Source organism: Antechinus flavipes, chromosome 1, assembly GCF_016432865.1.
Source record: "Antechinus flavipes isolate AdamAnt ecotype Samford, QLD, Australia chromosome 1, AdamAnt_v2, whole genome shotgun sequence".
NCBI classification, from domain to species: domain Eukaryota; kingdom Metazoa; phylum Chordata; class Mammalia; order Dasyuromorphia; family Dasyuridae; genus Antechinus; species Antechinus flavipes.
Window position 1 is genome coordinate 430,858,502 of NC_067398.1, and position 26,531 is coordinate 430,885,032.

Below are 26,531 nucleotides of genomic sequence, written 5' to 3' on the forward strand. Positions count from 1 at the left end.
AAAATGTTTAACAAAATAAGCAAAAATATAATACAATATCTATAATGTTAATTTATGATTTTTAAAGTCAATATGCTGCTGCCCTCAGGGATAAGTTTCTACTGGAGTTGAATACTGTTGGAGCACTGTTTCTTTCTTTTCTTTTTCTTTTTTTCCTGAGGCAAAGTGTGACTTGCCTAGGGTGGTGACTCACATGTGCTACTGAGAAAAAGCAAATGAATATCTGTTGATTAATATCTCTGGCCCTCACTTTCCTCTTTTGTATAAAGAAAGTTGGAATCTGATAATTTTTTAGATCATTGATTCTAACTCTTTTTTATTCTTCCTTGAAATAGCCACTGACAACTTAATTCTCTATTTTTAATTCTCCCTTCCCCTCTTTCTAGTAAGATCTTCCTATACCCTGAAAACAAGTAACTCAGCCTATATGATCAAAACACCTTTAAAAATTAAATACTATCTCTCTACGATGTCTTAACTTTATTTTTCTCAGGTGAAAATTAGCTCTCATTACTACCAATTATTAGGAAGTAATCCATAGGCTCATTGGGCTTTTATTATATTCTTCTTTGTATTATATTTTAAAATATATATGAAAAATCTAGTATGGTTATTACATATTAAACATATAGATTGTACACATTCATATATAGATATATTCTCTATGTATGTGTGTATATATTTATATTCCCATTTACAATACAAATATTATTCTCTCTCTCCTTTCCTCCCTCTTTTTCTCTCTCCCTTTCCCTCTCTTCCTCTTTCTCCCTCTGTCTCTTCCTTTTTTTCCCCCTTCCTCTCCCTCTGTTGGTCTCTCTCAGTCTCTCTGTGTCTGTCACTTCTCTCCCTTTTTCTCTTCGAGATGACTATATCATCTTTAAGACTTTAAACTCTCACATTTTTCACTTTTTTCCTGTGGATCACTTAGACTACAGGAAAAGAAAAGTCATTTTTGTCTTCAGAACAGGATACTGAAATACAAAGGACTGGAAGCCTAATCTTGCTCTATAACGGTTTGAGTTTCTCTGAAGAGGGAAAGAATTAAATATGTTTCAGAGGTTTAGGCAAATCGTTTTACCCAGTTTTCAGTCCCCTTTCCCCTCAGTCCCTCCATATGTTCTTTTCTTTTTTCCTTCCCTGGAGAATTACTCTTTCTAAATCACATGTCAACAGGAAAAAGTTTAGAAGATCCTGGGCTGAAATCCCACGAAATCCCTGAAACAAGGATTGGGACCGAACCTTATTTCAGCGGCGTAGAAAATTTCCTATTCCAATGAGGCTGGCATCTCTGAAATTTATAGTCTAAAAGGGCTGCCAAAGCACCTGAGAGGTTGTGACTTTCCCAGAGTCATACAAGCAGTATGGATCATAGGCAAATTTGAATCCAGGTCTACAGAGATGAAGCGGGCGGACTCCAAAGGTTCTTTATGCCACTTTAGTTCCCTGGGCACCAGATTTCCAGTATACCACAAGCCAGGGAATAGTTTAAGGAGTAGGAGTTAGTAGCTTCAAATGGACTGTCCCCACCCCACCCCTCTAGACCAATAGTGTTTATTCTGAAACCCAGGGGAAGTTTTAAATTTCTCGGAATCATCTTCTAAAGCGTAAACAGCTGGGTTTAAAAGCAAGCCTTCTCTCCAGGGTTGCAAGCCAGAGGTGCGGAAGGAAGCAGGAGCTGCAGCACTTAAGGACCACTCTTTAGCCAACAGGTAGGCGGAGGCTGACAGAGTCTATCTTCTGAGATCCCTTCCTCCTAAAGCTGAATACTGGGAGGGACCGGGTGTTAAAGCAGGATTGCTCCGCTTTGCTAGGGTGGGGTGTAGAGCGCACGGGAAAGGGGTGTGTGTATGTGGGGGGGGGGTGTCCTTTTTCGGCCAATCCCACCTTTCTACTTGGTCCTGAGGTCCGGGCAGTCCAACTCGGGATGTGTGGAGCCTACCTCCCTGACTTTGATCTTGTGCTAGGTTTTGAAACTAGAAAGTCCTTGGGTCAAGCACGCCCCGGGGGCCAGGAGCAAGGCAGTTTGTAGCTTCTGATTGCTAGGACTTATAGCTTGAGCCTGGCATGGAAACTTGGCAGAGGCGAATGGGTTCTAACTGTTCGCTTGGGATGCCCTCAGTTGGGAATGAGGATAGTACTTTTCTCCACTTATCGGCTTTTGCTGGCACTCTGGGGCGTGTCTGGACTGACTGGTCCGCTGCTAATGAATTATGCATAGGGCTGTTGGGGAGCTGCCTGCAGAGAAGCGCTTGATATTTTCCGAAGCTGATGCTTCTTTGAAATCTCTGGATCTAAAGGTCTGAACTGCGAGGATCCGGAAACTGCGAAAACTGATTTGAAGTATGCTGCAACCCTGCTAATATTAGGGTTTGGGGTATTGGACTCCCAATGTATATTCGGGTTATGGGCCAGTGTTGGGAGGTGTCTTAAAAGAATTTGTAGGCATAGACCTCTAAACCAAGAGCAAGGATATTTGTAAGTTGCTGAGAGGAATATATCCATAAGGATTTTCAGCAATTAACAGGGGGGAAGACAAGTTTCCTAGTAGTATCAGGGAAGAAGACGCCATTAAGGGGGAGACCTTTAAAGTGGAATTACACCTGCTGACAGGAAAATCCTAGAAGGGATTTATCAAGTTAGTGAGATATAATTAAGATCTTTTATAGAAGAAATATAACATGGAAATTTGCAAAAGAGTTAAAATCATTACCCAGCATCTTTGAAATAGCTAAGAAGAAATCCCATGATTTCTTAGCTTCACTCTTTTCTTCTACTCACTTATTTACATGTTTTTTTGCTCCTTCTGATGCATTAGCAAAATCAAGTTCTTCCATATTTGAATGGTAGAATTTCTGAAAGAATTCCTTAAAAGACTAAACACTAGGATAAACAATATAACCAAGTATCACAAGTCCAAAATGAAATTTCATCAATTCACTGCCAGGAAATTTTGGGCCCCTTCTTCCTAACATTCCCCAATATTGTTAGGGATCACCATAAAATGATTCCAAATCTTTTGGTTTGACTTGGAGGAACTTTTTAATTGTTAACTAAATGAAATTAATGACTCAGGAATTAGATATTAGGGATAATTAAGTCCCTTTAAATTTTATTAGTACAAAAAAGTCACTTAAAAAGCAATGATCATAGTCCCAAAATAAATAAAAAGACTAATGATGTTGCAATCTTCTCTAATAAATCAATAAAGGGGTTAGTTAAAAATCAGCTCTCAAAATAAGATGCTTAATTCAGGCATTCATTGTCTATAAGATCAAAGGATTTGAATGAAAGGACTTTAGAAAACATTTCTTGCATAGAAAAATAGAAGCAAGGTGGTTTTTAGGTTTATTATATTTCGTATCATCATCCTTCCCTGCTTTGCACAGTAACTCTAGATGGCTACCCATTTAGTTTATACATGCGTATTAAATAGGATTGGGAAGGAACCAGGCATTTTCCTTACTTAGAGATTTTTATTTTCTTTATTTTTCATTTATTCTCATTGTGATTAGATTGAAATGGATTTTATTTTACTTTGGAAGCTCTTCTTTGCTTCATATGATTTTTAGAGTAAGGTGAATAATTTTTAGAAACTAAATAGTAGGCCAGAGAAGAGAGCAAGAAGAGAATATTTGGAAAATAGACTCTCTAAAGTTTTCTCTACTTGAGTTTTGTCACATCCATAGAGTTATATTTCTGGGGGGTCCAGAGTAGATTGGACCTGCCTGACATTTCAAACTATGACCCTAGCACATCATAGGACTTTCCTGAGGATGGATAGAAATCATATTTTATCTGTTTGTATACATTGGACAAAACTAGAAGCAACAAGTTTTAAAGTAGTAGAATTGCAATTCTCAGTTTCAAATAACTTTCTAATTCTCAGAATTTTAAATGTAATCTTGGAAAGGGAAGGAGGGAAGTAAATCTTTCTCTTGGTCTCTCATCATCATCATCATTATCATTAACTTCTTGAAATAAAGGGATTAAGTATATATTTATCTACATATATAATATTATATCTATCTATCTATCTATCTATATATGAGATATGTATGTATATATAACTGCTATTTAAGGAATTGGATATTTAAAGAGGAAGTTATAATTAAGACAATGGGTATCACTTATGAAAATTCTAAAATGATTAATTTATTGGAAATTATTTTCCTTATGTTAAAATTAAAAAAATGGTGATTCTTAAACCCCAAACTAGTAATTGAGGTTTGTAGAACGGAAGGGATGTTTATAGAATGGGAAGGAGGAAAAACTTATCTAGATTGGTTTTGCTTTTTTAGATCAGTTCATCTTAGGATCTAAGTGTATCAGACACCCTTCTGCCCCTTCATGAGGGGAAATGAAAGAAAAACCCCAATCACAACATGTTCTCAGTCTTTCCCCATCCTCTTCATTTGTTGGGGGGAATGAAAGAAAAAACCCACAATACAGGTAAAAGGGTGAACTCAACCACTCTGTGAGCTTCCTGTTGAATTAATGTATAAACTGGACATGTTTCTTAAGCTTTTTTTGCCAGCAAGGTCATCAGCCCTAGGATAAGAGCTTTTTGTGGGAAATAAAATTCCTTAAAAACCTTAATTCTGGTTCAGTTTTCCAATTGTGTTCCTTTGTAAAGGAATGTTTTCTACCTAATCATTCCTGAGTCTGTGAGATTGTTACTACATTTTTCTTCATCATTTCTGACTCACACGTGAAGTCAAACAAAGCTAAGGATGTTTTGTCCTGCAGTAATCATATCCCTGCTTTTTCCTTATTTTCAAATTTCTATATTCAAAGTGGTCAGTATAAAAAGCTATAAGCACATTATATATGTGTCAGATCTTGCTATTTTCAATCTGTAAATGTGTAGTCATTGGATAAATGAATAATTTAGCCTAGTTGTCTATTATATATATATATGTGTGTGGGGGGGGGTGGGTGTGTGGGTGTGTGTATGTATCTTCTTAGAAATATATATACTTGTATAAAATAATGTTTTAAATTATTCAAAATATAAAAACAATTGGCCATTGATACAACTATTTGTGAGACCCAGATGCTTTTCTAATGATTATTAATACTAAATGTGAAACATCTTCAGTCTGATTTAGAGGAGAGAATTTAGTGCAATCAATTTTCTTAAGGCATGTAACTTATGGAGCATTTTATATTACATCAATGTAAGTCAATTTTATTTAAATGTACCATTAATGTGGGAATCACATTTGCTTATGCTGTGTCTCTTATAAATACCTTATTTGAGATGATGCAATCATAAAAGAGGCTGCTGGCCAATCTATTCCATACTGTAACAGACCCTTGCAAAGACTAGGATATACTCTTCTATCTTCTGCATGATTTAACTACATCAACTTACAAAGAGCTCCCTGCAGTATATTTTTTTACTGGTCATGAACTAGTAGTAACATTTTGGGACTACTGGGTATGTCACCTAGATCCAGCATCTTCAACCAAATGCAGTTTTTTTCCAGAATCACTTTCTTTTTGCAACCCTATTTGTGCTAGCTGTTCCTTTGTGGATTAGTCTTTCTGTATCAAATGTCCTGCCTTTTGACAAGTAATTATCCCCTTGCTTGGAGATTAAGCTCCATAGCCACTGGAGAGACTAAGACCCCTTGTTAAGGAAGGATTTATGAATGCCACTGTTAACTTAGTGGGATCCCCCTTTCTGAAAATTGATTTTGAATTACCTCAATTCTTTAAAGCAATCTTCTTCATGGTGATCTTGGCTACTCTTTTTACTTCCCACACCATTTTTAATCACCATGTCAGCCTTAAGTAAGCCTTTTCTTCTCAAGTAGTCCTATTGTTCATTGAACTTTTGATGTCAATCCTACCCCATTGTGAGGCCTCAGGAAACTAAGATATCTGAAGATCCCATCCTACCTCTTCTCCTTTTAAACTACTTCTAGGTTTCTTTATTAACCAAGTGAAAGTCTTTCCCTGTTTATAACATAGTCTCTATTAAAAGAGGTTATAGAGTCCACTCTTCATGGCATTCTCTATTTTCAGGGAACATTATGTATATATATATATATTGTTATTGGTGGTGGTGGTGGTGGTGAAGCAATTGGGGGTAAGTGGCTTGCTCAGGGTTACACAACTGGGAAGTGTTAAGTGTCTGAGGTCAGATTTGAATTCAGTTCCTCCTGACTCTAGGGCCAATGTTCTATCCCCTCTACTATTTAGCTGCCCTGAAGGTAGAAAAATTAACCAAATTATTTTCAGGACAATTGTTTTCTCTCAGACTTCTTGATTGGCCTTTAATTACACATCCCAAAAATGAGGGTTTTACTTTTAAGTAATCTCTCTGTCTTTATCTCTCCCTTCCCCACCTCATGGGCTACAATAAGTGGGGACTTACTCTTTGGTCAGACTTAAGGCTGTAAGATGAGTCTTTTCTAAATATTTCTGAAGGCCCTATTAAGAGAAATATTTTCAATTGGAGACCCTCTCAACCAGGCATTTTCTCTATCAAATGCCTAACACTTCCCAATGATTCACTCCTTAATCCTCTGCCTGTTATATTTGTTTCTTCTAGACTTAGATCAATTCACCTTCAAATGGTGATCAGCATTAGAGGCTATATCAGTCAGCTTTTGCTGCTTAGATTTGGTCCCAGCCTTTTAAGCTTATCACCCCTCCTGACCCTATAGGACAGACTTAATTTTATATCCATTCCCAGCAGGTAGTAGTTTTAAAAGATGAGACCATCCCCCGTACCTCAAAGGACTTTGGCCCCTTTTGTTTAAATGGAGGAACTGACTGATGGGGTGAATAGACCCTAGCAAAAAAAACCAGAAAATACAAAAATAGACCCAGCAAAAATACTCTGTAAGGAGCAAATTGACTCTGTACTAATCCTCTATGATGTCAACAAACTTTGGCCTAAGTTTCTCTATGTAACACCTTCTCCCCACAGGCCATTGTATTTTACTTCTGGAGACTTGAAAAATATCTCTGAATCTAGCTTCTTAAAAATTTCATCCAAGAATCCCTCCTATTTAAGGACAATCAACACCCACTTTTCCAAAGATTTCTTTAACAAAGGAAAGACGTGAATGATGTGAATTATAAACCAGCTTATTCCAGGAATTGAGAAAATAAACCCATTCTGTTCCTATTATCAATCATAATCTGATTGCTTCAGATTCTGAAGAGTGCCTTGTTTGCATAAAATATTGGGAAGCCAGAGATCTTGATCAGTTCATCTATTGTTAATTTATCCAGCCTCTCTCCAACCTCCAGCACTATGTAGATAAGCATATCTTTAAACAGCCAAATTCTTCCATGGTTCTTTTCCTTACTCCCTATATCTTGCCCTCACCTTTCTTTTCCCCTGGGAAAATCTTCTAGGGTTTTAAAAGTACGTTGTGCAATTAGTATGATTTTGCCTTCCTTTATCATATCTAGATGTCAGATTTAGATCCTGTGAGCTATTCCACACAGTAAGCAAATATTTGTTAATGTGATAAAAGCTATGATTTAATTTGTTTCTCTCCCTTTTATTAAATTTCATCCATTATCCTGATCTGCCATTGAAAGTGTGAGTAATATTTCCCAATTTTATGTCTTCTAAAAATTTAGCAAATGTTCTAATATCTTTGACAAAAATGCTAAGCATACCACTAAAGAACCTGCTTCAGAAGGTCTCCAGGGAACTTCCTCCATAGTGACATTGACTTATAAATGAACACTCTTTGATAAATCAAATTTTCAGAAAGCAACTAATCATTGTCACCTAATCCATAGGTTGACATCTTATCTACAAATATAACAAGGATAATTTTGTGAAATGTTCTACAGAAGTCTAAGTAGACTATATCCACAGCAAATTTGAGAATATTTTTCTTCTACTTTGTATATGGGAATTTTTTTTTTACTTTATATTTGTTAAGTTCTGAATAAAAATAAATAAATAATCAACCATTTATAAACACCAACTGGATCTAGTTCTGCCCTGGGACACCCTAAGGAAGATTTATATCACCCATACAACTCTGAATCATGTAACTATTTAGTTTTACCTTTTATGACCAAATAAAAGTAGCCTAATTCTGTAGTTTACCAATTCAAACATTGAAGATAATTGTCTTATTCACCTAAATCTTCTCTTCTGAAGCATTCAACTAATTTACTTTAAAAAAAAATCCTAATTGGGAATACCCTTTAGGGTCTTTAGAATCTTGGATGACTTAACTTCAGTCAGTCAGTGTACTTCCTTCAAGGTGATACCCAGAATTTAATTTGCAAATATGCTCAGGCCAAGGATAGTACAACTTTTGTCTTCCCTATTCTAGACTACTGTCTCATACATTTAACTTTCTTAATGCCACATTAAATAACAACTTCCTGCTGATGTTGTAATATATTAAAATTCCTAAATATTTTTCACATGATATACAATCCAACCAAGTTTTCTTATTCTATAGTTTTTTTGCACCTGATAGTAATCTTTATATCCACCCCTCCACTAACTCTCAATTTCAAAAGCACAGTTTCACTAATTTTTCTTTCTGTACATTCCATTTTTAGGAGAAAAGAGAAAGGGCAGATACCTAGAAAGAAAGGATCTTGATGAGTAGATTGCATTTGTGCCTGGGGAGAAATCATGACTTTTTGATTGTCAAAGACAATTTGGAAACAGATCAATCTTCAAACTAAATTGTTGAAAGTTAGCTCCTGTCATACAGAAGATGAGAAGAAAGTTGGGAAAGGAGGAGACCAAGAGTGGTGTTAGGGAAATGCATAGCTGTTTTTGGAGAAGGAGACAATCTGTATAGTGGCACAAGGATCACAGATGAAATGCTTTCTATGTTAAGCAACATGTTGCAACGGAATAGTCCAACTGTCTCTCTCATCAGTTTCAGCACCAAAAAGAGCAGCTTCACTAATTAGTTGGGTTATCTAGCAATGAATAAATTGCTGATACCTCAACTCCTAATATCTATAGATCCTATTTTAACATCCCAATCAAACATAGAAGTGGTCTTTAGCTTTTGCATCTACTCTCTTAATTTATCCTCATGACAACTTTTTGAGGGAATGTACTATAGGCATATTTCTCCCATTTTAATGATCAAGGAATTGAGAATTAGCAATGTTCAATAATTCCTCCAAAGTCAAAGAGAGTGTAAACAAAATCTATGTTAGCATTTGAATCTTGATTCAAAAGTTGGTGTTTTGGTCAACGCTTTATCCACAATGACATATTTCTTTTCAGTGGAAGATGGGCACCACAGCCTCACCCCTAAGAAGGCCATGTTGTGAAACTGAGACTTGGGTATAAAAATTCTCCAGCAGGATTAAGCACCTAAATACACATGTGCACACACACACGTGTGTGTGTATACCGTATGTATTCATACACAAAACATATATGTACACACATGAATACAAAAATATATATGTATATATGTCTGTGTCACACACACATATGTATTGTGGAAAAACAAAGAATTAAATATACAATGTAGACGAAGTTAGAAGGACCCTAGTTCTATCATTGTCATTTCCCAGAATTGGCCTCACTTCTTTTCAAATCTGTGATGCACTTGGGTTACTGCATTCCACTAAAGTATTTCTTTATGTTTTGATAAGCATCACTCTGGGACATCAGATTAGGGGAAAAGAAACAATTTTGGTTTTTACTCGCCAGATTTCATTAAAAAGTTTAAGGAGCTCAGTGGATATAATTTATTTTCACTTAATTACTAATTTCATTCTAAGCAGTCAAATTCAGAATGTGGCCAGATAAGATAACATTTTGATCCATTTTATCTTTGATCTTATGACTTCTATTGCTACTGAAAAAATCAAATGAATATCTGTTGATTAATACCTCTGGCCCTCACTTTCCTCCTTTGTTCAATGAAATGTTGGAATTTGATAATTATTTAGATCATTGATTCTAAGTCCTATTTATTATTCCTTGAAAAAGCTAATGACATCTCATCTCTGTATTTTTAATTCCTCCATTCCCTTTTTCTAACATATTCTTCCTGTGCCTTTATGTCAAGTAACCCAACCTATCCAAATCCTAAATATCTTTCAAAACCAAATGCCATCTCTTCCATAATATTTTACTTTATTTTTTTTCAGGTGAAAATTGGCTGTTTTTACTATAAATTATAGGAATTTATCCATATCTTTCATCGGCTCTTACAACATACTTTTTGTACTATATTCTAAAATATATGTATACATGTACATACATCCACATATATAAATAATCTAGTGGCATTATCATTATATAATTAATATAAACACTTATAATCCTTGATACTATGTTTGGGAGTCCTAGTGTATAATAATATAGTTGATTCTGTGTCCCACACTAAATCCAGTGCAAACATGATAAAACTTTACAAGTGAAATACCAAGAGTTTTCCTAAGGACAGGCAAATCAATTGAAGTCAGAAAAATATAGTAAGTTAAAGCTTACATTTGGATTGAACCCCAGAATAAGTCATCATTATGCTTCAGACTGAACAAGATATAGAGATCACATTCTCTCCACCCCCTTCTATCTCTCTGTCTCAGTCTCTCTGTTTCTGTCTCTGTCTGGCTGTCTCTGTCTTTTCTTCCCTCTCTCATTTTTCTCTCCTTCTTTCTCTCACTCTCCGTCTCCCTGCCCCCCCCTCTCTTCCTCCCTACCTTCCATAATCCCTCCTTTATATCATCTTTGAAAGCTTCAAGCTTTTACTCTTTTCACTTTTTTCTTGGATCAGATGGAGTATAGGGAAAGAAAAGGTATACTGCCATCTGAACAGGACCCAGAAATACAAAGGATTGGAAGCATAATCTTGCTGTATAACAGTTTGAGATTCCCTGAATAGTGAAGGAGTTTAATGTGTATTTCAGAAGTTTAGGCAAATCATTTAGCATGGTTTTCAGTCCCCTTTCCCTTCCTTCCCAGGCAAATTTCTCCTTCTCTTTCTTTCTTCTTTCTCTGGAGAATTATTCTTCCTACATCACATATTACCAGAAGAAACTTTAGAAATGCATGGGCCTTCTAGGGAAAGGGATTGAGATCAAAGCTGTTATTTCAGCTCTGTAAAAAATTTCCTATTCCAATGAAGGTTGACACCATCTGTGAAATTTATAGTCTAAGTGAGTTGCCTAAGACCCTTGAGAAGCTGACTCTACTAGTGTTATATAGGCAGTATGGATCAGAAGAAAATTTGAATCCATGTCTTCTGAAATGAGGTGGGCTCCAAAAGATCCTAATGCCATTTTTTAATTCCCTTGGCACCACATTTCCGGTATGCCCCAAGACAGAAAATAATTTAAGCAGTAGGAGGTATTATCTTCTGTAGGACTCCTTTCCCAGTCCAAAGATGTTTATCCCCAAACTCTGGGATGGCTCAGTCTTCCAGAATCAGACCCTAGAGCGTAAACAGGATTCACCCAGGGTTTAAACAGCAGGACTTCTCTCCAAACTCTGAGGTTAGCTGGAGCAGCTGCACTTAAGTTCTCCTCTACAGCCAAGGCAGGTAGGTGGAGGCCGACTGAGCTACTCTACAATTATCTGTCATTACTTCCTCCTACAATTGAGTACTGAGAGGGAGCGAGTGTCAGAGCAGGATTCTCCGCGGTGCACAGAGGGCCCAAGCGGAGAGGGACTACCTCCCTGCGACTTTGTTCGCGGCCCCTATGTGTCTGGATTTTGAAACCAGAGAGAAAGTTCATGGACCAGAACACATCTCGGCGCCAAGAGCGCGATAGGTAGCTTGTAGCTTCTGATTGCTAGGACTTATTAGCACTAGATTGGCATGGAAATCCGACAAATGTGTGTGAGTTGTGAACGCTTTCTTAAAATGTCTCTCGGTTGGGATTGAGGATTCTACTTTTCTCCACTTTCCAGCTTCTCTTGCCACACAGGGGCACGTCTTTGCAGCCTGTCCTGCTGTTTATGAATTATGCATAGGACTGTTGAGGAGCAGCCAGCTGAGGGTCACTTAACTTTCCCGGAAACTGAGACTCCACTGAGATCTCCGGATCCCGAATTTGCGAGCATCCCGAAACTGCGAAAACTGAATTGAGGGCTCCTCCAACCCTTCTAATATTGGGGTTCAGGGCTTTTGGAACTCATAAAGTATATTTGAGTTACAGGCCAGTGTTAGGAGGTTTCTCAAAAGAAGTTTTAGGTAAATCAAGAGGAAGGATTTTATTTATCTACTAAAAGAGGAATGTATCCAAAAGGATTTTAGCAATTAACAGGGGGAGAAGAGAAATCCCCTGGAAGTAACAAGGAAGAAGACTCTTTAAGCTAAAATTACGTCTACTTGAGGGTTAAACTTAAAGGGGAGTTAGCGAGGTACAGTTAAATTCTTTTATTGAAGAAATGTAACAGAGGGCTTTTATATAATTTGGGTGTCTGATTAGATAAGGTAATGATGGAATCGTGGGTTTGTCAAAGCTAAGAATTCTATCAGAATCAGAACTTAATCAGAACTTCATCTTAGAGTGTGGAACTGTCATAATGATGCATTTAAAGAGACCCAATAAAGATCAAAATGTCTAGATAATCAATCTATGCTTTTCCTTGCCTGCCTCTGTTTTTGCAGCATCTCCTCTGTATCTTGCTAAGCTGTCAAAGATCTAGGGCTACACTCTAATCACTTCCTTCTTGTCAATGCTGTGGTGTGGGGAGGAAAACTAAGGGGATTTCTGAAAGCCCTCATAGGGGCAGAAATGAATAGCTCCCAGCTACTGGGTTCCAGATAATATGCCCTAGAAATGTGAGGAAAGAGGAAGTGAACCTACAGGAGACTCCTTATAGCATCTCTGCATGGGGGGAAAATTGGTTATTCATACAATTTTAAAGTTGTCCATAAACACAGAAGACGTGAGGATGAATAGCTCAGAAGGACTGAGTAGTCTAGTCAAGGTTACACAGCTAGTTAGTAGCAGAACCTGTAACAGAAAACGGGTTCTGAATCCTAACCCTGGGCTCTTTTTGGCTTCAGCCCTATGGATCATACCAAGTGTCCCAGACCTAAGTAGAAGCTATAAATCCTAAAAGTGAATTGAACTTAAAAATAGAAACTAAAGGCTTTGTGATTATGATGATCAGGTTTCACATGAAGACTATCTTTTGCCTCTTCTTGTATCCCTAGTACTTATTACACTGTTTGATTTAGTGTTGAACATTCAAAAATACTTATTGATTGACTAATCACTTAAACTCTGGCTTGAGGCATTGTCATAGAACTTATCTACTAAGAGGAAGAAATTCTTCCTGAGGAAATCACTGAGCCTTTTTCTGCAGGATAAAATTAACACAATTTTGTGGCTTTGACCAACATATTCTCAGCAACTGGGAAGCAGAATTTCAATAACCAAATATTTAATGTTATCAAAGATTAGGGATTGAGAAGCTGTAAATGAAAAATATTCAAGGGAACAGTTTTAATTCCTTAGAGAATCATTGCTGTGGTATGAGTAGAGAATTATATACAAAGACAAGTAAAGTCAGAATGAGGAATATACATTGGAATCAGAGGGAAGGGTTAAAGGATTGTAGGAGAAAGAGAGAGGTCAAAGAGAAGACTCCCTATAAATTGTTGGCTGTCTTAAAAGATCAATGTATATGAGCCCTTTGATCTCAGAGGCAAGATGAATGAGGCAGGAGACTCAGTGTGAAAAGAACTCCAGTTGATTATACCCTACAGGCTTGTTGATAAACATTTTTGCAATGGGAATCAGCAAGTAAATAGTATGCAATCCCCAATCATAATTCAGAGAAGCAGCTCCTGGGCTTTGCATATGCATGGTATTTGCCAATGGGATGAGAGCTGATCCAGCAATCAGCAGCTGGCTCACAGGCAAGAAGCCCTGTTCTGGCATCCCTGCTTACATAGTCATTGGCTGTGACCCTCAAACCAAACCCATTCCCATGGTCACAAATCACTGTTCCTTTCTCAACAAGGGCAGTTCTGCAATGTGGTAGAAAACTTATTGTGCACCAAAGGTCAAAGTGGCCTCTGTACTCCTTCTCATCAGAGTCCCATACCCTAGTAATAAATGAAGGAGTTTGAGGGTAGATAGAGAGAAAAGATAGGAGCTATAATTAGGAAGTAGAATTTCAGAGCTCTACATTTATTTGGAGTGATGTCTTATGGTTATGAAATAGTGTGGAGATGGAGATTGTGGGAGTACAAAAAGTTGAATTGTAATATTAGTGTCACAAGGACTGGTATGAATATATATGAAAGTTTTTGAAAATCAAGGCAGGAAAAGTGAGCCAGGTGGTCCTAGCAGTATAATCCAAATTAGAGTGTCAGGGAAAAGAGAGGTCCAAAAGAAAACTTTAAAGAAGAAAAGTTAACAATGATTACTATTTTGGAATGGTTCAAAAGCTGCAGTGGAGACTAACTTCTAGTCCTCCCTGGAAAGTCAGATTCTAGTTTTTGCTAGGAGGTGTGAAAGAATGTTCTAGAATCCTAGAATCACTGATTTAGATATAGATAGGTCATTCAGTGTAATCTTATTTTTCAAATGAGGGAACAAATGCCCAGAAAGATAATATCACTTCCCCAGGGTGACACAAAGGGAACAAATGCCCAGAAAGATAATATCGCTTCCCCAGGGTGACACAGTTAAAGGGAACAAATATCCAGAAAGATAATATCACTTTCCCAGGGTGACAAAGGTAGGAAGTAACTAAACCAGGACAAGAACTTCAGTTCTCTGACTCCAAAGCGAGTGCATGTCACACTAAACAGAAATGTAGGGAAATATGTAGAGTTCAAAAAACAACAACAACAACAACAACAACAACAACAACAACAACAACAACAACAACAACAACAACAACCACAACCACAACAACAACAACAACAACAACAACAGTGAATCCAAGGAGAATGGGACCAGGAGAAAAGAGAATTGGTACAAATAGGTTTATAAGGATACAGAGGAAAATAGTAGATGCATATGATTTCTGTCTGTAGCAAAACACAGTGAAAGGGTGGAGAAGAATTATGTGAGAGGGTTTTGTTAGCAGCAGCAGCAGAGGGAAATAATTAAATTGCTTACCAAATGTATCATAACTTGGAGGAGCACAAAGAATTACATGGAGCAGACATTCTAATTTGATTATTTGTAGGGCAGGATGCTGACAGGAACCAGGATTCCTGAAGTGAGTTCTGCTTTTTACCATGATTTTTAAAAATATCACAGATTGTGCCTCTGAAATTCCATCGGCCAATTCTTTTGGCACCCAAGGGTGTAGTTTACCAAGAATGATTAATAGGACTTCATCTAGAGCAGCTGAGTGCTCTTTTGCTGTCTCCATCAGTTGTTGTGCTTCATTCCTAAAGAGGTCCAAAGGGACATCACTATGTTAGAGTCAAGTTAGTGTTGCTGACTGTGGCTGATCAGACCAATATGAACTTGGAATGTTCTGCGAAGGGTTGGACACAAATAAATAGATCTTTTGAACAATTGGGGTGAATTCTCTAACTTTGCACATCTCACATGTCTTCTGAGCTAAGTCAATTCTGCTCTGCTCAGCTCCTTCTCTGATGATGGCAAGACACACTGGGTGGTCCTGAGCCAATGTCTTCAATGACAAAAAGTGTCCTTGGATTGCTTTTTCTGACCACTTTGTGAGTGCTTGCCCTATGTGAGCTCTCCATAAAAAAAATCTTTTTGGTCAGCATATTTGATATTCGAATACTGTGAGCAGCCCAACAGAGTTGTACTCTCTACAGCAAAGTCTAAATGCTAGGCAGTTTAGTTTGAGAAAAGATCTCTGTTTCTGGTATCTTTCCCTGCCAGGGGATCTTCAGGATCTTCCCAAAACAATTCAAAAGGAAGTAATTCAGTTTCTTGATTCAGGTACACTGTGCAGGTTTCACAGCCATACAACGAGATCAGCTCTGTAGACCTTCAGATTGGTAGTCAGTCTAATACTCCTCTTCAACACTTTCTCTCTTGACCTCCCAGACACTGAGTTAAATTCTGCAATCTGTGTATCAAGCTCATTATCAGTATTTATATCTCTGCAATGTATACTGCCATGGAAAATCAACTTACTGACAACATTCAAAACTCCATTTGCTATAACAAATGGTTCCACATGTGGAGGCTGTAGTGCTGGCTGATGGAGCACCTGGGTTTTCTTGGTGTTACTTGTTAGGACAAAATTATTCCAAGCAGCATTGAATCTATCCATGCTTTCTTCCATCTCAGATTCAGAATCTGCACTGAGTGCCCAATCATCTGCAAACAAAAAATCACGCACCAAAACTCCCTCCACTTTAGGTTTCTCTTGTGGCCTTTTCAAATTGAAGAATTGACCACCAGGGCAGCAGTTGACTTTGATGTCATGTTCCTAAAGGCACTTGAAGGCATTTGATATCATGACAGAAAGCATCATACTAAAAAGCATGGAAGCAAGCACTCAGCTTTGTTTCACTCCCTGGTGACTGAGAAAGCTCAAGAGCATCGTCCATTGTCCAGAACCAGGGCAGGGATGCCATCATGTAACTGACAGACTATTGCATCATGATCTTCCTACCGACAATTTTTTGTTCTTTCATTTACAAATAGTGCAAGAAATCAAGTTGATCAATACAAGAAAAGTTTGTAGCACTAGTTAATGGTTCCATGAAAAAAAATCTGAGTTTTTTGTAGCTAGAAAGTTCAATATGAGTCACCAATGTGTACAAACATTAGAAAAACTAATACGAGCATAGGCTGCTTTAGGAGAGGCACATCCTGCAATGGGAAAGCAGTAACAGCTACACTTTGGAGGTGATCGTGTTCAAGCCCCTCATTTTGCACTTAAGGACATTGAGATGAAACACCAAGTCCAAGGACATACTGATAGTGAGTGCAGAGATGGGACTTGAAGTCCCTTCTCCTGACTGGTTCTCTCCCACTGCTATGCTGCTGCCTTCCTGCTTTGGACAGGGTACATCTAGAACACTGTCACTAGTTCTGAGGATCATATCTGCATGTCCAGGGGAGGGTGAATTGAGTAGAAAAAGGAAGAAAGTACTTTGCAAGAAGGAACTGGGGATGTTTAATTTTAGAAGAGAGAGGTTAGTAGACATAGGATAGCTATCTTCAGGAGTTTGAAAGATTGATGTGGGAGAATGATTAGACTTACCTCTGCTTGGTCTGAGAGGGCAGAACTCAGAGCAAAAGGTAGAGGTTACAAAGAGGTAGATTTAGGCTTAATGTAGTAAAAATATCACAGCAACTGAAATTGTCTAAAATTGCAATGTGTTGCACTGAGAGATAATCATTCCCTCTAGTGAAATGATAACTTTTTTTTTTTGATATGGGTTTGACTGGATAACTTTGGAGGTCTCTTTTATCTCTTCTGTGATTCTTTGATTGGAAAACCTTGACTTTCTGCTGACATAGATGCTGTAAAAGGTGTGACTTATCTCGGTAATCACTCTAGTTTGCTAAAATCAGAATTCCTTACTCCTGTTGGTTATTGAGACTTCTTTAGGCTGTCTGATTAGTCTCGACTCTGCTTTCTGACCTTAACACTGTTTCTTTCTGCTTTTGATTTGTCTGGTCTCCACCTTATACATACTTACACCTGTAGTTTGTTCTTTTTTTTCCTTTTATGATATGACTTTCTGAATTCGACTTTTTTCTAGCAGCAGAAGAGAATATTGTAAATCTTTTCTATTATGTCTTTTCTTTTGCTACTTTCCCATTTGTTGACGCAAGCTAAAATATCTGCCCAATTCTCACAGTGCCCTTGTCCTTACTCTCTTGGACAAATTGCTTCCCTTGGGGCAAAAGAAATAGCCCTTGCCTTCCCAGAAGAGATCTTATGGAAGTGTTATCCACATAAGTATTAACTAGACAAAGGATTGTGGGGTAAGTGCCAGATGATGTATCCAGGTAATTTTTGTAAGTAATTGTCCAGGTAATTTTTTTAGGAGATCAAGTAGAGACTATTATTAACTAAAGTGGGAAGCTTTGTAATATTGATGCAATTTGAATTAAGCTTCAGCAGAAAGTTAGGTTATATGCAGTTAGTATGAGTGACATTTTAGGTAGCAGTTCTAAACTTCAGCAGGAAGCTAAGAGGTTGTTTAGGTGATCAGAAAGAAATATTAATCACTTATATTTCTATTTGGGGAGCAATAAATTGATAAAAAAAGTCTCTTGTAAATATTAAAGCATTTTCTAGATATGTCATAAAGATAATAATAAGGAACAAAGTTGAGATTATTGGCATTTCTCTAGTGTCCTACTCTTAATTTGTATTATTTTGTTCATTTATGGAGGCAACTATGTACTGCAGTGAATATAATAGTGGACTTGGTAGTCAGGAAGACCTGAGTTCAGATCTATCTTAGATCCTAATTACTTGTATGACTCAGGGCAATTTAATTTACTTACATTTGCCTCAGTTTCCTCATCTGTAAAATGAGCAAAATAATAGCACCTATCTTGCTGGGTTGCTTTTCAAATGAAATGAATTAATATGCCAAAAGTTTTATAAACATAAAGCCCTTTGTAAATGCACTTTATTATTTATTTTTAAAGGTCAATTATTGGAGATGATATAGATTCTAAATGGAATAATTGGATGTACACCAAAATGTCCTGTGTTCATGTAGTATGTCTCTTTGTCTTTTCATTTAGGTTTGACGTGATGGCTGCCCTCTTTGAAGCAATCAACACTTTTACCTTGAATGTTTTTAAAGAAATTAGTGAAAAAGATAGCTCACAGAATGTGTTTTATTCCCCCCTGAGCCTTTACTGTGCCCTGGTGATGGTCTTAGAGGGGGCCAAGGGAAATACTGCTGCACAGATACAACAGGTACTGGGGACTAAGAGAAAACAAATAAACAAAAAAGCAAACTATATGAAACATTGTACTTCTCCAAAGTCACATCTCAAAGGAGATGAGCTTTGTCAGTAGCTCAGTCATAGAGAGTTGGGAAAACTCTAATCTGTGGGTGATCTCTCTAGCCTCTGTGTTATAGACAGCAGGCATTTATGGTGGAAATATGCCTAAAGTTACTAATGCAGAATAATCTTACCTTCTTACCTTGATCTGAGGAATGACTAGAAGGTCACTTTTTGCAGAGGTGGAGAAAGGAGGGAGGAAGGAAAAGATAGGAAGTACAGTAATGTATAATAAATCTGGAAAGGCAGGTTGGAACCATATTTAAAGGGCTTTAAATGCTGAACAAAAAGGATTTGAATTTATTCCTAAAGGCAATAGGGGGCTAAGAAAGCTTATAGAAGAGCTGAGTGATAGCCTCCAATCTTATTTTAAAATGCTTTTAGTCTCTATGAAACTTTCAGTTGATTTTCCTTTGAGGATTTCTTTATTGTTTTAAAAGAAAAGAAAACAGTAGTAAAATTCTATTTTTTTCTTTTCTAAACAGGTTCTTTCTTTAAACAAAAGTATAGATGTCCACCACAGTTTCCAGTCTTTTCTTGCAGAAGCTAATAAATCTGGTGATCAATGCCTGTTAAGAATTGCCAACGGGCTCTTTGGAGAAAAGACTCATGATTTTATCTCAGTAAGTCTTGTTTATTATTTCTCTCTGTATAAACTTAAGGAAATTAATGACATTTTCAAGTTATGGAAAGATGACAAGTATCTCATTTGTTGTCATGCTGTAAAAATTCATTTAGAACTGTTTGAAAAAGTTAGGTCTGGGAACGCAGGGTTATTTTCCATACTTTTTAGGGATTAATAGTGTGGTCCAGGGGACATCAGCAAATTTCACCTCTGTTATTTACTATTAGGAAGAGTCATCTCACTGGACCTCAATTTTCTCCTAAGTAAAAATGGAAGTGTTGGACTGGATGTCTTCTAAAGTTTTTCAGTTCTAAATCTGTGATCCTGTGATGCTATAGAAAATGAATGCTGGGAGTAATCATCTCAATCTGACAGTTGATTTTTAAATAACTTGATTTATTAGATACTATTGGCATATCATTTAGATTCCTCTAGATTTTCTGATTATAGTCACTGATTTTTAAGTGATCTTTTTGTGTTAATAAAAGTTAAATGGATTTAACAAGCCCTGATATCTAATTTTAAGGTCTTTAGCTTCATTAGATTAAAGCTTAAAAATTCATCCAAGTCAAACACAAAGATTAGAAGCCAATTCATGAAGATCTGTAACATGATTGTGACAGTTAGGAACAAGGGGTCCAAAACTTCCTGGCAGTGTACTGATGCAATTTAATGATGGACTTGTGACAATTGGTTATGTTGTTTATCTTATTGTTTAGTCTTTTAAGGAATCCTGTCAGAAATTCTATCATTCAAATATGGAAGAACTTGATTTTGCTAATGCATCAGGGAAAGCAAGAAAATATATAAATAAGTGGATAGAAGAAAAGACTGAAGGTAAAAAATAATGGGATTTTGTTTTAGCTATTTCAAAAATGTTGAGTATTGATTTTGTTAACTCTTGTGTAAAGTATTAAAAAGGAGTGATTTCTAAGCAACAAAAATGTGCAAAAATCTGTCCATGAAATGTTATTAATTTTCTTTGTTTTTCTCCTCATTTTCAATGTCCTCCATACAAATAATTCTTCTGAATGTAGCAATTAGCCTAGAGAATAAATCATTTCCAATCACAGTGCATTTCTCTATTGATTGAATGGCTCAAAAAACATTCAAATCTTAGGAGTCTGAGATTTCCCATTTTATGCTGTTGTCTACAGTTTCCCATCCACCTCAACAATATTACCATATCCTTGTATCAAAGTAAAACCCTATTCTCCTACCTTTTTGTGTCTTTTAAATATATGTGTTTACATGCATTTATGCTGTACATATTTTATTCTAATGACCATATTTAAATTAACTCATTTTTTCCTTTCTCTAAATTATGAATAAGATGCATTGTGAATAGGATACTATTACAGGGCCATGTACTTTGTGGAAACTCACAGAATTATTTTTGTGATTGGAAAGTATTTCTTTCAACAGATGGTATAGTACTAAGTAAGGAGGTTAGGAAGTTCTAGGGGCAGAAGCAAGATGTCAAAATAGAGAAAGCTTTCAGTTTGGCCCTCCCAAGATTTCCCTCTAAACAACCTTAAAAGAATGCCTCAAATTAACTTTTAGAGGGGGAGAACCAAGAAAAGATAAAAGTGAGACATTCTTCAAAGAAAGGAACAAAAGGCTTTGAGAGAAGACTAGAAACTTTGATGAACATGTGTACCTTTCTTTAAAGAAAGAACCGGTTTAGAAAAACAAAAAGTATAGCTTCAGTACTTATGGGGTCAAAAAAAGAGAATGTGACATGGGGATAGTGACTGACTTAGAACCCATAACTAAGTGATGGAAGCAGATAGTGGTAAGAGAAGCAACAGCAGAGTCAGGAGCTCTTAAGTCAAAGATGGAAAGAAGACTTGGAACTGGTCAAAAAAGGGTACAAGAGACACCCATGTCAGCACTAGATGCAGGATGAGATATTATTTGAACAGCACCATAACCTATACCCACTTCTGAGTCATAGCCAAAGGGAGAAGAGGAGCACTGTCAGTGAAGAGGAAGCAGGAGCCCTAAGGATCACTTCTGGTTTCAAGGAATCAATAACCCTGAGGAAGAATATTGTTTCTGGTCCCATGAGAACAAGGGTCCTGATAAGCAATGTTGATTATAGTCCCAAGGAATCAGGAGCCCTTGTGGGATACAGAGTACAGTATACCGAGAAGGAAGCACACCTTTGACCAGATCATACCTCCTTGGAAACAATGAAAATTTCAAACCCCCAGAAGTTGCTCTGAAAACTAGTAGTTCAAACAGACTCTGTTTTAACATAAAATGTCAAATTCAGAACTAAGGAAAATAAGCAAAAAATAAAAAAGAAAGTGATCATAAAAGGATGCCGTGGTAACCAGGAAAATCAAGATACAGATGCAGAAGTCAAAACAATTTTGAGGAAAGCTTTAAAAAAAAAGCAATTGGATACAGTCATAACAAATTTCCTAGAGCAGGTAAAGAAAGTAAAATAAGAGTTGTAGAGGAAAAATTAGGTAAAGTAATGAAAATAAAGAAAAAATTTGTGAAAAGACAATAGGTTGGTAAATGAGGTACCAAAACATTCGGACCATTTTCCATAATGAATATTGATGCAAAAATTAAAAAAAAACATTTAGAAGAAGATGAAGTTTATATCTGGAATCTAAGACTAGTTCAATATTAATATTAAGAAAATTATATTATTAATCACATCAATAACAAAATCAATCAAAATCATATGACTTTCTCAATAGATAAAGAAAAAGCTTTTTTTAAAAACAAAATTCAACACCCATTCCTATTAAAAACTCTAGAAAGCTTTGGAGTTAATGGAGCCTTTCTTAATAATAACTTTTTTTATTTTCAAAATGCATGCATAGATAGTTTTCAATATTCACCTTTGCAAAACCTTATGTTCCAAATTTTTCTCCTTCCCTTTGCCTCAGCCCCTTTCCCTAAACAGCATATGTGTCAATGTGTCAAACATGTCTAATTCTTCTGTACATAATTCCACATTTATCATGCTGCACAAGAAAAATCAGGTCAAAAAGGAAAAAAATTAGAAAGAAAAATGGAAGCAAACAGCAACAAAGATGAAAATACTTTCTTATGATCCACATTCAGTCTCCACAGTTCTCTTTTTTTGGATTCAGATGGCTCTCTCCATAACGAGTCCATTGGAATTGGCCTGAATCACCTCATTGTTGAAAAGAGCCATGTCCATCAGAGCTGATCATCACATAATCTTGCCATTGCTATGTACAATGTTCTCTTGGTTCTACTCACTTTACTCTACATAGCATCAGTTCATTTAAGTCTCTCCAGACATTTCTGAAATTACTCTACTTATAGTTCTTATAGAACAACAATACTCCATTACATTCATATACCATAACTTATTCAGCCATTCTTCAATGGATGGGCTGCCACAAACATTTTTGCACATGTGGGTTCTTTTTCTATTTTTATAATCTCTTTGTTATAAAGACTCAGTAGAGACACTGCTGGATCAAAGAGTATGCACAGTTTGGTAGTTCTTTGTGTATAGTATAGAGTCTTTCTTAAAATGACAAATAATATCTATCTAAAATTTAAAAAGCCTTCTAACAAGTTTGAACTTAAAGCCTTCCCTGTGATTAAGGCTGAAACCAGGACATCCATATCACCAGTATTATTATCTTAGTAATGCTAGCTTTGGCAATAAGAAAAGACAAAAGAAATTGAAAGAAGAAAATCATGCAATGAGGAAAACAAAAAGCATTACACTTCACAGATGACATGATGGTATATCTAAAAAAATCAGAAAAAAATTAGTTGTGACAATGAACATGTTTAGCAGTTACAAGATAAAAAATAAACTCAAGTAACTCAGCCATCTTTCTCTGTTCTACCAATAAAACCCAACTGAAAGGTAGAAAGAGAAATTCGAGTTAAAAAAATGGCAGATGAAATAAAATACTTGGAAGTCTATCTGTGAAGACAAACCCAGGAATTTAAATGATTATAGTTACAAACTCTGCATTCAAATTGATTGAATTTGGATTTGGATTATTTTTAAAAATTGTTTTTGTCTTTTATAATATGGCTAATATAGAAATAGGTTTTGTCTGTCTTCTCATTATAATCAATATCAAATTGCCTATCTTTTCAAGGAGGGCACATGTGGAAGAAGGAGGGAAAGAATTTAGAACTCAAAAATTTTAAAAGTTAATATAAAATTATGTTTCTATGTAATTGGGAAGTATTTGGTGAAATAAATTTAAAAAATATAAAGGAACAAAAGCTACAACCAAAATTGATGTAATGGGTTGAAGCTTGAATTGATGCACTTAGGTCCCAAGCTCATGAGGCTAAATAGTAATTGGACCATACTCTATTATTACATGCTTGGATAAAGAATGGCCCTGCCTACTCTTTGTGTAAGTTCTGATGTATAAGAAATGACATAGGGACGACTTTAGGGGAGGGAGCAGGGAGAGAGAGAGAGAGAGAGAGAGAGAGAGAGAGAGAGAGAAAGAGAGAGAGAGACAGACAGCTGGCGGGTTCATGTCATGGCTGCTTACATTGCGATAGCAATCCCCCTTCACCTTCACAAAGAATAAAGATCGAAGATTTTCCCTTAACCTGAATTCCTGACTCTGGCTGATTTTAAAATACGTGTTCATCACAAACTGAAAAGCCTCGGGGTCAGAAAACACAAATCCAAAACTTGTCCCTTACTAACTCTATGATTTTGAATAAGTGTCCTCACTTTCCCAGGCTCAATTTCTCTATTTATCAAGGGGTATTATCCTAATATAGCAAAAACCTTATAAGGTTTTTATGATGCTACATGAGATCCTAGATCTTAACATATTTTGGATTTGTAAAGAGGATTTTTCTTTAAGTTACTCACAGAAAGGAATAATGCTGTGTAGCTGAAAGTGTTGCTTTCTTGCAAGCTGATCATGACATTCAGAAGTATTTTTGTTTTTACATCGAAACACAGAAAAGATTTCATTATGTATTTTTCCTTGATAACAATTAATGGAGAGAGGTTTGCAGTCTTTATTAGTGCGTGATAGTGCTATGTGAAGGTGAATAATTATACTTGTATTCTCTGTTAGATCATATAATCACTGTAATAATGGTGATGAAGAGGAGGAATATCAGAAGGGGGAGGCTATCTTGAACTATTTAGGGTTGATAAAATGCTTCTATATGATATCTTATTATTTTAGATGTGATCATGGTTATATCTTTGCTAAATTTAATCTCTAATGTTTTAATTCAGGTAAGATTGTGGAACTTCTCACTAAGGATTCCATTAATCCACGGACCTCTCTGTTACTTGTGAATGCCATCTATTTCAAAGGGAAATGGGAGAAAAAATTTGACAAAAATAGTACAAGAAAACAGATGTTCAAAATCAGCAAGGTAAGTGGCAGTTTTACCATGTCTTGGGACCTCATCAGAAATTGAGACAATGGGAAAGAATCAGCATATTCCCTTTGTTTCTTAAGATCTACATGAAGCTCTAACAACACATAGCCAAACTCTTCCTTTTCTTTACTTAATTCTTCTTCCTCTCTTCATTTTTGTTTTTCTCCCCTGAGGGACTCCCCCTCCATCTTTTCTTTTTGTATTCTGATAGAATAAAGAGTTCAATCTTATATCTCAGTTTTCCTTTACTTCACCAGTTAGCCCAGCCATTTTTCTTATTTCCAAACCTCAGAATCTCTCATAACAATATCCTTTGTAAGGCAGCTTTCTTGCCATTTCTGTGTGTTTAATTACTTAAAAATTTGCCGTGGTAATTCATGGAAGAAGAGAGCATGCTTTTACACTTGTGTTTTTCTGTTTCATAATAGCTTTTATCCTGGTAACTAGGAACATATGTGGGAAATTACTTTGAACCAAGGCAAACCTAAGAGAAGTGAAAAGACCCTCTTTGGAGATAGTTATTTTTTTCAGCTAGATCACTGTTTGATCTCCTATTATTCAGGTTCCTCTTAATTCAGGAGACTTTTGCTACTTTTCTTAAAAAGAAGTCTTTTGGTCTAAGCTTAACAGAGTTTATCAGTGGTCTAAAAGATCTTCATTCTTTTCTATCCGACTCTGAATTTAACTCTTTCCCTTTTTTTTCCTTAAGCATACCTTCTCTTCATCCTTTTTTACCCCCTACTGGGGATAAATCTTTATATATTCTGATATAATAAAGAATTATCTCATTGAGCTCAGATGCTAGAAAAGTGTTGAACCTTCCCATTTTACAGAACAGACTAAAAGTACAAAAGGACTTAGAGGAGAGAGATCAATGTGAATTGGTATCAAGTAATAAAAGTATAACAAAGCATAGAGACTTTTTGGGATGTCAATATATATGTATGTGTCTATGTAGATATAGATGAATAAGGGTGTGTGTTGTGTATACACACAAATCTCCCTATATGCATACATATACAGAAATCCAGAGAAAGCAGTTTTTATCTGAATACTTTTCTGTTAACTGTCAAACCAGCTGTTAAATACCTCATATTTCAGGGAATAAACAAAATTCTCTGAACAAAGAAAATTTTCTCCATTAATGTACTGTTATGTCAGAAGCTTCATTGGTAATCAAAAAAAGAAATTTGAATATCAATTGAAGTCGAGATATGATGCAGGATATTATTAAAAAGTATCTGAATACGTGGAAGTACCTATAACTTACATTAACCTATTTATCTCAAGGGTAATCCCACAGGACATATCAAATTGCTTACTATCTTAAGGAGAAGGGAGGGAAGAGACAAAGAGAGAAATATTGGAAAAACAAAATTATATTTTAAAAAGAATGTTTAAAATAGTCTTTACATGTAATTGGGGGGGAAAGTGCTATTTGTTAGACAAATTATTTTATAATCCAAAACAAAAAATAACACCCATACTAGTTGAAATAATGTAAAATGTTCTACAAAATTTAAAGAGAACATATAGGGATTTGAGAACTGAGAATGGTTAGGAATAGACTTTTCTCTCCACTTCCTTTAATAATTACCACCGCAAA

The 26,531-nt window shown here is 36.2% G+C and overlaps 1 pseudogene; it reads left to right on the forward strand.

Annotated features, from left to right (window-relative positions):
• Window positions 1-1,628: 1,628 nt before the first annotated feature.
• Window positions 1,629-26,531, forward strand: part of LOC127543698 (serpin B6-like) — a 28,625-nt pseudogene continuing 3,722 nt past the window's right edge.